The following is a 13,028-nucleotide window of genomic DNA, read 5'->3' as shown; positions in this document are numbered from 1 at the left end:
AAATATCGTTAAATTGCTACTAGATCATGGAGCCAATGTCAACTTACAGGATAAAGTATGTGGCTTAATATACATCACTATTACACTATATCAGTTCATCAAAGTAATTCGTTCCATATACACTGCCAATATTAAAATGTGCGAACAGGCTCCATTAATGACTTAATTCGTATACCTACAACTAGTATTAAACACTGATTATTTGTTGGGTTGTTAAATAGTCATAGCAACATTAATTTGGTAATTTAAATTCAAATAACAATAACATGTCGTTAATGTGTCATTAAATTAAAATCTTGATGACGATTGAACTAATTATTGTATAACAGCTGGGAGATCCAAAGTTGATATACCGAACTGTGTTCCAGTCAGCAATATTTCACAACGAGTCTGCAAGTAAATCTCGCTCCTAGTGTGTCAACGTTCTATATTTAGATGTTCCTACGACGGATGAAAGTATGAAGACTTGATCAACTGCATACCACATAAGAACAGCACCAAAAAAAACACAATGAAAAGGATGACCACTTGACAATCTGGGAGAGGGGTTAACTATGATAATTTGGGAAATACATATTTTGGCCTTGTAATAATTTTTTAAAAAAACTTTGCCTATGACAGGATGAAGATGAATATTCTGAACTCATAATTCGAAGAAAAACTGACAACACCATGACAAAATACAAAAAGACGACAAAAGGCCGCAAAACACAACATAGTAAACTAAAACTTGGGCAACACGAACCTAATATCAGATATGTGATCCAGAAGTGTAAACAGAAACTGCTCGAAGTTAGTCAGTTAGTGTGGTCTTCTGTCAATACCTACATTTAATTCGTCTAAAATATCATTTTAATTGCTATTAATAGGAATACATGAAACTAGTGACTATTCTTTTCTAACAAATATAAACATTAAATTTAAATCATTTAGGTGAACATGTACATGTACTCAGACGATACCGTTCTATAAATCTGACATGTAATCAAGCCCCTTAGAACCCAATGATTGACATCTATCAATAGAGTAGGTTTAACGTCCAACAAAAAGGAGCAGAAGATACGAAGGAATCATTACAAATTCATAATTCGAAGACAAACTGACAACGTCATCGTAAAAACAAAACTCGACGAACAAACCAACAAACAAAAGTCCACAAATACAACATAGAAAACTAAGTACTGAGCAACACAAACCCAACTTAAAACCGGGGATGAACTCATGTGCTCTGGAAGGGTTAGAAATTCCTACTCCAATTATGTCAATTACTGTAGGCTGATATCAATACTATGGAAGCGCATTTTTTACACCCCTTGTAAAGTTATTTTGTTGCAAATAAGTCGGAATTATTAGTTATGTTGTGTGTAATAAGCTGGAATCAAATCATCATGTGGAGTCAACTTGTCGGAATAATGAAGAAAAACTTGCATTACAATGCCGACTTGCTAGAATAAATGTAGGGATAAAGTAATAAGAAGTCGACATGTTGAATTCAACTTTTTAACTGATTATGTCGACAACTTGCTCATTTGGTGATAAAGTAAAACCACGTGACCATTTTGGAAAAACATAGGTCTATTTTTAAATCGATGTCCATATCAGTCATTTTTTTAATGTGCTTCGGATGTTTGAAGCTATCCATTGAGTTCAAGTTCAAATTAAAGTTCGAGCTGATGTTTAGAGTTATTTGTTATAAAAAGGTGAAACGGCAGTCAAATAATAGAAAAAAAATACTAAAAAAAATAACAATATTTCGGACATAAGGGGGATATACCAACATCACTTAGTCCGGCTGTTTATTTTCCTTAGATCTTACATACACTACAATAGAAACAAACACAAAGCAATGCATTTAGCCGTGCAGACTATATTAATTTTGTTCCCACTAATTTGTCATGTAAATTATTCGATACTCTTATAAGACCTATTTTGACATACAACTCTGAAATTTGGTTTTTGGATAATTTTCAGTCAGCTTTTATTTTTTTTGAGACAATAACCCTAAAAATCTATCCCAACCTTTCTTTAGTGGTTATAAACGTTGTGTTAAAATTTTATTGATTTCTATTTACTTATACTAAAGTTATTATCCGGAAACCATCTGTCTTCGGACGACCCTGACGACGACGACACAGACGATGACGACAACGTGATACCAATATACGACTTTACGATTTGTTGAAGGACATACGGCTGCCTATGATTGCTGACATCCTCTTTATTTAAACTCTGGCGGCTAGTTGTCTCATTGGCAATCACCACATCTCCTTACTTTATTTAGTAGTGGCGTTGGCGTCTTCGTCATTTAGATCGTTAGGTTTCTCGTTTGAGCTGTTTTATATGTCATTTCGGATTCTTCATAGCTTACTATCAGTGCGTTAAAGGTTTTGTTCATTTTCTTTTTTTTATTTAGCTAGCGGATTCCTTCCCGTTCGCTTCCTTTGTATATAATTCACTGCGATTCTACATAGATACTACATGTAGCTAGGAACAGGACAGGGTTTTTTTTATGCAGTAAAGAAAACTGTTTTATCCTGACAAATAAACAAACCTCCATGAATTGTTATGAAACTTGTATAGGCGTTAATCTACTAGATCAGGATAAAGCAGCTAGAGAAAAACTATTATTTAAATTTTGTTTGTTACAGAAAAATGAACTTTTTAAAGTCAACATTGCAATTTTTCATTGACAGCAGCAATCTCGTGCGAGACATAGGGTTCCGTGGAATCCACGAATTATTATCATTATGATACTGCTTCCGTTTGAAAACTAAGAAAAATAAACAGCCGGACTAAGTGGTGTGGGTATATCCCCCTTATGACCGAAATATTGTTATTTTTTAGAACTTTTTTTCTGATATTTGACTGCCGTATCCCCTTTTCATACAAAATAGCTCTGAACATCAACTCGAACTTTAATTTGAACTTGAACTCAATGGATAGCTTCTAACATCCGATGAACATTAAAATAAACGACTGATATGAACATCGATTTAAAAATACACATATGTTTTTCCAAAATGGTCACGTGGTTTTACTTCATCATCAAATAAGCAAGTTGTCGACTTAATCAGTTAAAAAGTTGAATTCAACATGTCGACTTCTTATTACGTTGTCATTACATTTATTCTAGCAAGTCGACATTGTAATGCAGTTTTTTCTTTATCATTCCGACAAGTTGACTCCTCATGATGATTTGATTTCAGCTTATAACCCACAACATAACTAATAATTCCGACTTATTTGCAGCAAAATAACTTTACAAGGGGTGTACCATATGCGCTTCCATTCAATACCTACTTTTCATTCGTCTACAAATATGCGGCATTGCTATCAACAGGACAAACTAGTGTCTTATCTTTGCTAATTAGTTTTATTGAATTTCAAGTATTCGTATGATCAGAACAGCTCTACATAACGTCGTTCATAGTTTAAACATAACTTATTGTCCAAAAACATTGACAATAGGATCAGACACAAGTTTTGCAACTTAGAACGTTTTCGCCATTACATACAAATAATAAATAACCAAACAAAAAAAAATACATGTAAATAACATCATATACAATATTAATATGGAGACATGAAATGAACAAGAATTTAAACGACATGGCTCATCGTTTTCTAAAAGTCGAGTTGACCGTAAATTTATTTATTAAGGACCAAGTAGGCTGTTTTAATCTGGGAATACATATTCACTCTAAAGGTAAGTTTTTTTTTAAAGCAAGTAAATTGTTTTTGTCAACTAATAGGATACTATATATAAAATCAAATGGATGATCAATGTCAATGACGCCGTTCATGATGTCCATTTGTTTGTGAACATGAACTAACTCTTCACGACAAATTCATTCAGAAAATATTTGATATTTTTTAGTGTAGCCGGACAGCTTTACATATTGTTACAGCGAAAGGAATTGGCAATAATACTGAAGAGATTACTGAACTTTTGCTAGCGCATGGAGCCAAAGTTAACTTACAAGATGAGGTATATAGCAATCAAAATCAATTTTAAAACAAAACATGACCAATAAAGGCAACAGTAGTATACCGCTGTTCGAAATTCATAAATCGATTGAGAAAAAAACAAATCCGGGTTACAAACTAAAACTGAGGGAAACACATCAAATATAAGAGGAGAACTACGACACAACAGAAACACAGCATTAAAATGCAACACACACAGAAACGAACTATAATATAACAATGGCCATTTTTCTGACTTGGTACAGGATATTTTAAGAAAAAAATGGTGGGTTGAACCTGGTTTTGTGGCTAGCCAAACCTCCCGCTTTTATGGCAATGTTAAATACAACATTACAATGACAACATTACATGACAGGACTACAATACAAATATTGGGAGAACATATAGGACAGAGAAACATACGAATAATAGCTAACAAAAGGTACCAGGTTTAAAATTTAATACGCAAGACGCGCGTTTCGTCCACACAAGACTAACCAGTGACGCTCAGATAAAAAAGTACGAAAACCAAAACAAGTACAAAGTTGAAGAGCATTGAGGACCAAACATTCAAAAAGGTGTGCCAAATACGGCTAAGGTTATATGTCTGGGATAAGAAAATCCTTAGTATTTAGAATAATTCATACTTTTGCAAACAGTAAATTTATAAAAATGACTATATAAAAGATATACATAATAACACCGAAGTGGTGACTAACTACAGGATAAAACGGATACATAAAACAACATAAACCAGCACATAAAAATTCACAGCCGAGTTAGCCAAAGAGATCAACGCAAAAAAAAGGGGGGTGACGTCACATTTGAATTTCTGAAATTTCCCCAAAATAGGATAGAATTAGGATAGAATTCATATTTGGTTTATAATACTCATATAACATTTATTAATAACAATGAAAATTACAATACTAATTAATATAAAATGTGGAAGTGATTAGATAATTAATAGTATTATCTAGCTATGTCGGTGTTTCTTCTAAATCAAACTGTAAACCAAATATATCGTATAAATTTAGCTGACCCAAACTAAAATCTAATTAATGAACTGGGTAATTAATTATCTTTACCATAACACACGAATACAACAGAAAAAAATAAGATTTACAACTACAAACGATAAGACATTTGACAAAATCCGATGAGAATAACAAATATAACATCAAAACTAAATACATGAATTTTGGATAGAAAAGTACCGTGACACGTCTTATAGCAATGCGAATTCACACTCAGCAAAAAGTCACAATCGGTAATAAGTCACATTCGGTAATTAAAAGATCAGACGACGTAATGTCAAACCACAATCTAACACGTGGTAAAAATGTCCTTAGTTAGTTTGGGCAAAGACACATCGTATGGATCGACCAATTCGTGATGGTGTCCGTAAAATTTACGGAGTGTCATTTTTAATCTGTCCTCCTCATAACTTTGTTGGAGCAGTTTCTGCGTTAGGAGCACACTCCTGTATATGTGTCAATCAGATTCTACGTTATCAATAGTTAACGGAAGCTTACTTAACATTCACCTTAGTGCTTTAGATTGTATTAATGTGTCTCGACTCCTTAATTTCATAGTGCAAGCTTTTCTATGAATTTACCAGTTTAACTGATTATGTTTTTTTTCATTCCTAAAAACATCCAGTCCTCTTATTGTCGAATGCCCTTATGCTAATGATTACAAGTTGACAAGTTGGAATATATTATGAAGAGGAAGTTTCAAACTCATTTTGTTTCTTTTTACTGAAATCGTGCAGAAATGAACGACCGGTGCAATAAACAAAACGGGCAGAAACGATTTGGACAAAATTAAACATTCTCTTTAGAAAGGTCTCTCAGGCCCAATCATTACCGTATGGTATTATTAATAATAACTTTTTTTTAAACATGTCAACTTGTAAGCTTTAGTTTGTCAGTCTGACCTTGTTGGCAATAAATAGTAGGAGTACCCGATGAATGATTTCTTAAATGCACTCAGACGATACCGTTCTATAAATCTGAGACCCTTTGAACCTAATGATTGACACCTATCAATTGAATAGGATTCACGTGCAACAAAGAGCGACAGAAGATACCAAAGAAAAATGTCAACAAAACACAAAATAGAAAATTTAGAACTGAGCAACCCAAACACACCAAAACTGATGAACTCATGTGCATCAGAAGGGTAAGCAGTTTCTGCTCCGAGTTTGTCAGTTACTGTAAGGTGATGTTTATACCTACTTTGCATTCGTCTACAAATCTGCTCAATTGCTATCAACAAGACCAACTTGTGACTTATCTTTCTTAACTAATATACATATTATAATACAATTATTTAGACGAACAGAACAGCTTTACATGGAGCCGTTTGGAATGTAAATATCGTTAAATTGTTACTAAATCATGGAGTGCATGTCAACGTACAGGATAAAGTATGTGGCTTAATAAAAATCACGTATATACTATATCAGTTCATCAAAGTAATTCGTTCCATGTACAATGCCAATATTAAAATGTGCAAACAGACGCCATCAATGACTTAATTTGTATAACTATAACAAGTATTAAACACTGATTATTTTTTGGGGTTGTTGAATAGTTATAGCAACATTAATTTAGTTATTAAAATATTAAAATTCAAATAACAATAACATACAGTTAACAACAAAATTATGTCTTAGTCAATTAAAATCTTGATGACGATTGAACTAATTATTGTACCACAGCTGGGCGATCCAAAGTTGATATATCAAACTGTGGTCCAGTCAGCAATATTTCACAATGAGTCTACAAGTAAATTTCGCTCCTACTGTGTCAACTTTGTATATTTAGTTGTTCCTACAACGGATGAAGGTATGAAGTCTGGATCTCATTATTTTTATATAAGACTAGGGAGAATTCATGTGATCCAGAAGTGTAAACTGTAACTGCTCGAAGTTATTCATGTTATGTAGGCTGATGTCATTACCTACTTTCAATTCGTCTAAGATATCAGTTTAATTGTTATTAATAGGACTACAATTGAGAATGGAAATGGGGAATGTGTCAAAGAGACAACAACCCGACCATAGAACAGACAACAGCAGAAGGTCACCAACAGGTCTTCAATGCAGCGAGAAATTCCCGCACCCGGAGGCGTCCTTCAGCTGGCCCCTAAACAAATGTATATACTAGTTCAGTGATAATGAACGCCATACTAAACTCCAAATTGTACACAAGAAACTAAAATTAAAAATGATACAAGACTAACAAAGGCTAGAGGCTCCTGACTTAGGACAGGCGCAAAAATGCGGCGGGGTTAAACATGTTTATGAGATCTCAACCCTCCCCCTATACCTCTAGTCAATGTAGAAAAGTAAACGCATAACAATACGCACATTAAAATTCAGTTCAAGAGAAGTCCGAGTCTGATGTCAGAAGATGTAACCAAAGAAAATAAACAAAATGACAATAATACATAAATAACAACAGACTACTAGCAGTTAACTGACATGCCAGCTCCAGACTTCAATTAAACTGATTGAAAGATTATGTCTTCATCATATGAATATCAGGCACAATCCTTCCCGTTAGGGGTTTAGTATCATACCATCATAACATATATGAGAAGAACATAACCCGTGTCATGCCAACAACTGGTTTTTAAATAAATGTGTTTAGTGCCGATGCAAAGACCCTATAAGTGAATCAATATTAACGCCAAAATATGCAATCTTTAATGACCTGACAACAGTATCGTAACTATATCCCTTCTTAATAAGTCTGTTTAAAGGTTTTGTTTGCTTCAGAGGTGAATACTGACTTTTTTGTGCTTTATAAAGAATATTTCTATAAAAAATTGGATGTGAAATACCTGAACGTATAAGAAGTCTGCATGTTGAGCTATATTTACGAATGATGTCCTTATACCGATGATAAAATTTAGTAAATGTTTTGACTAGTTTGTGATATCGAAAACCCTGGTGTAATAATTTTTCAGTAATACATAAATTTCTCTCGTTAAAATCTAAAACATTGTTACATACACGAGCGAATCGTACAAGTTGAGATATATAAACACCGTAAGATGGTGACAAGGGAACGTCACCATCTAAAAAAGGATAATTAACGATAGGAAATGAAAAATCATCTCTTTTATCATATATTTTAGTATTAAGCTTTCCATTAGTGATATAGATATCAAGATCGAGGAAAGGGCAGTGGTCATTGTTAGTATTAGCTTTATTTAAAGTAAGTTCAACAGGATAAATTTCTTTAGTATACATACTGAAGTCGCCATTATTGAGAGCCAAAATATCATCCAAATATCTAAAAGTGTTATTAAATTTGTGTATCAGATGTTGTTTCGATGGGTCTTTGCTGATTTTTGTCATAAATTGTAACTCATAGCAATACAAAAAAAGGTCCGCAATAAGTGGTGCACAGTTAGTCCCCATTGGAATTCCGATAACCTGACCTATTAATTGCTAACTAGTATAAATATTTAATTGAAATCATTCAAATTTCAGATCTCACAAAACATGTTTAACCCCGCAGCATTTTTGCGCCTGTCCCAAGTCAGGAGCCTCTGGCCTTTGTTAGTCTTGTATGTTTTTTTTAATTTTAGTTCATTTATATGTTTTTGATTTTGGTGTGACATCCATTTTCACTGAACTAGTACACATTTTTGTTTAGGGGCCAGCTGAAGCCCACTTCCGGGTTCGGGATTTTCTCGCTGTGTTGACGACCCATTTGTGGCTTTTGTCTGTTTCTTCTCTTTGATCAGGTTGTTGTTTCTTTGTGACACATTCCCCGTTTCCATTCTCAATTTTAGATGAACTGGCGCTCAGACGATAACGTTCTATAAATCTGACATGTAAACAAGCCCCTTAGAACCTTATGGTTGACACATATCAATGACCGATTATAGATCGCTTACAATTAAGCTTTGTAACTACAGTTAACTCTCGTTGTCTCGAACTCGGTTGACTCAAAATTTCGGATGAGTCGAAGTTTTCTCGTGGTCCCGAACTTTGTTCCATATAAAAATATGTATTTCGACTCCTGATGAGTCGAAATTGGATGAGTCAAAATTTCGGTTGAGTCGAACTAAATTTACGGTCCCAAGGTTAACAAAAGCATTCAAAATCAATTATATATCTCGAACTAAACAAATACACATGTCAAATCATGACCTACAGGCTTGACGAGTTAATCTGACAATACACGTGTAATTAAATTTCCGGTCAATGACCACTGTATTGATTTATGACACGATAATTCCACGAGTGTTTACCTAAGATTATCTTTTTTCACCATGACAAATAAATAGCGATACATTGTTAAAGTTTATGAAAAATTATTTGAATTGTTTACAAAAACAATTAATCGCGATTCACACTAATGAGCTTGGATGTGTATAAAGTGGTGATCACCTAAAAACTACTCAATCGGCTTCTTTAATCTTTTTGTATTTTCTATTGAAAAGAAAGTTTGAGATCAAAGAAAATGAAAAGAAATCTAAATTTCTAAAATCTCTTGTATCCGAGAATAAACAATTTTGTCAACTTTAAATAACTTAAATAACGCTAAGATCGATTTGAAATTACTCTATCGGGTAAAATCCACATGGAACAATTCTAACTGTTCCAAAAAGAAATCAAATAAGTAAAAACAATGTTATTATAATAATGAAAGACCATGACATACAAATACATTGATCTGAGACCAGAATACTGATCCCCTTCCCATATTCATCCGGATTTGTTTTAGCATAACCAAGCTAAGCAAGAGTTGTGTCCCTTGGTCTGTCAAACTTCCGGTTTTCGTTTGAGTCGAACTACGGGTATCTCGAAATTATTTTCTGGTCCGACAGACTTCGAGATAACGAGAGTCGACTGTATTTAAAGAATGCATGGAAAGCTAGATCGGATATTATTTGTTAGTTATTTTTGTATTGTTCTCGGCTATCAGTCTTTTGTCATTGTGAATATATTATGTATTGCCATCGCATGTCATATATGCCCTTTTCAAATAAATATTCATGCATTAATTCAATAAAAATTAGGCTTCACGTGCAAAACAATATGGTAGAAGATACCAAGGGCACATTAACAGCTCATAATTTGAGAAAAACTGGCGACAACGCCGTGGACAAAAAACAAAAAACGACGAACAGACAAACAACAGTCCACAAAACACAACTCAGATTTAAACTCAGGTGGACAGAAAGAGGTAGCAGATCGTGCTCCAAATTTTTTTTAAGATCCATAGTATGATATCAACACATACTTTGCATTCGTATATAAATCTACTCAATTGCTTTTATCAGGACTAACTAGTGACTTATCTTTGAAAATTCTTATACATCAAATTACAATCATTCAGATGAACATAAAAGCTCTACATGACGCCGTTCATGGTGTTTGTTGGTCTGTGAACATGAACTAGCTCTTCTCGACAAAGTCATTATATATCTAATATTTTGTAGAGTTACCGGACAGCCTTGCATATTACAACAGCGAAAAGAAAAAGAAAAAGAAATATCTGGGATTTTACTGACAGTTTTCTAGAACTTGGAGCCTATGATGACTTTCAAGATGAGGTATAAGGAAATCGAATTTGATTTTTAAACAAAACATGCTGAATCAGATTCTACGTAATTATAAGTTAATAGAAAATTATTTATTTGCCATTTAGTGCAATAGCTTTTACTGTGTAATTTCATATTTCTGTTAACTTAACAGTTTAACTCATATTCACAATCTAGGTGATCTATTCTCGGTCAGTTGATCTTTGTTTACTGTAGCTTAACAGGAAGAGTGTGACCAGATTTCAGTAAATGTATTGTAGTTTTCGGGTTGTAATATCTACTTAATTGTACTAATTCTGGAACGATATAAGACAATGATCTACCAAATTTTTCGTTTATTTTACTGCTACAGAAATTTGGTGCTGGTATGAAAAATCGGATTTTGTGGTTTTTTTTAAATTTGCTTTTACAAAATTTTGGAATTATTTTTAAATTAAGGCATATATCTCCGACTCTTCCAAGTGTCAAATTTTTCATAACAGAGTTAAAGACCCTTTGAAAACAGTATAAGATCTGACCCCTGCAGTAGTAGGCATGTATGTTGTGATATCTAGATATCTACTTATCTACATGATCATGTTTAGAAAAAACCAAGGACTTATATGCTTATGTTCTTCTCATATATGTTATGATGGTATGATACTAAACCCCTAACGGGAAGGATTGTGCCTGATATTCATATGATGAAGACATAATCTTTCAATCAGTTTAATTGAAGTCTGGAGCTGGCATGTCAGTTAACTGCTAGTAGTCTGTTGTTATTTATGTATTATTGTCATTTTGTTTATTTTCTTTGGTTACATCTTCTGACATCAGACTCGGACTTCTCTTGAACTGAATTTTAATGTGCGTATTGTTATGCGTTTACTTTTCTACATTGGCTAGAGGTATAGGGGGAGGGTTGAGATCTCATAAACATGTTTAACCCCGCCGCATTTTTGCGCCTGTCCCAAGTCAGGAGCCTCTAGCCTTTGTTTGTCTTGTATTATTTTTAATTTTAGTTTCTTGTGTACAATTTGGAGTTTAGTATGGCGTTCATTATCACTGAACTAGTATACATATTTGTTTAGGGGCCAGCTGAAGGACGCCTCCGGGTGCGGGAATTTCTCGCTGCATTGAAGACCTGTTGGTGACCTTCTGCTGTTGTCTGTTCTATGGTCGGGTTGTTGTCTCTTTAACACATTCCCCATTTCCATTCTCAATTTTATTTTTATTACCTATATTTCAAATCAGATGAATTATTATTACTCTTCTCGCAATGAATATATATTTTGAACGCACTCATGTAAAGAATTACGCTCAAACAATAGATATGAAATCGACGAGAAAATAATCGAATCGTATTGACAGAAATTTCAATAGAAATGAAACAAAATAGCGTGGAAGTTTCTGAAAAGAAGTACGAACATTTTCCTCAGAACGCTTCGGTTTGGTCAAATTTAACAGACATTTCTCAAAAACCTTAAGTTTGTGGTTGGCAATATTTTACGATGTAAAGTGCATCAAAAATTCCAAACGCGTTTTCAATTTTCCTTTCAATCTTGTATATCTATAGTATTGCATGTTTTGTGGGAAAGCATATCCTGGTTAAACCAGGTTTATCCTACAATTTTCTTCGGAAAATGCCTGTACAAAGTCAATAATATGACAGTTGGTTTTCTTTTTCACTCGTTCCGTTGGTTGATCACGTTTGATTTTGTCAGTTTTTATTGACAACACTTCTTTTTGAAAATACCTTGGAGTTTGGTATTGTTGTTATACTTTTCTGCTACTTAAACGGTATTGGAAATTTAATCAAAGTCAGTAATTAGTGCTGTCGGGTAATCAGTCATCTCGATGTAAGTGAAAATGTACTCGGTGATCTTTATTTAATGTGAATATGCAATTAAACATGACAATTGTCTTAATTTATGGTCTTTTAAAGGTACAACATAGTCAGGATTAAAATGGCGTTTGCTATTTAGTATATAAACTAAGAGATGTGGTATTATAAAAATATTAGACAACTTTCATCAGAGACAAAATGACGTTGCTGCAAGTAACTATACATATCAACGTACGGCCTTCACAATGAAAAAACCTATACCGTATCGTAAGCCTTAAGAGCCCCAATGACAAACTTTGAAACAATTCAAACGAGAAAACTAATGGCATAATTTATGCTAAAACACTATATCAGTGTTATTCTTAAGTGCTAATCTGTCTTAGAATCAGGAAGTGGTGAAAACATGACAAACAAAAACCAACACAAGTTTCCATTGATTTAAGTTCAAAATGTATAAAGGAACGCGAATACAAAATTCGTTTCCTTCTCCTGTTCTGGACTTTCAATGTATAATTTGGTTGAAATGCACTAGAAATTACTAATTACGGGGAGCTAGCTTCATTATTTGCTATCATTCTAACCAAAAGAGATTTCTAGAATTACCAAACACGCAGAAACGAAAGACCTACTATTTCTAACTCACGCTTAAGGTAATTCCAAAAGAGGA

This window comes from Mytilus californianus, unplaced genomic scaffold (assembly GCF_021869535.1).
Source record: "Mytilus californianus isolate M0D057914Y unplaced genomic scaffold, xbMytCali1.0.p SCAF_10, whole genome shotgun sequence".
NCBI lineage: Eukaryota > Metazoa > Mollusca > Bivalvia > Mytilida > Mytilidae > Mytilus > Mytilus californianus.
Note: the sequence above shows the minus strand (reverse complement) of the source record.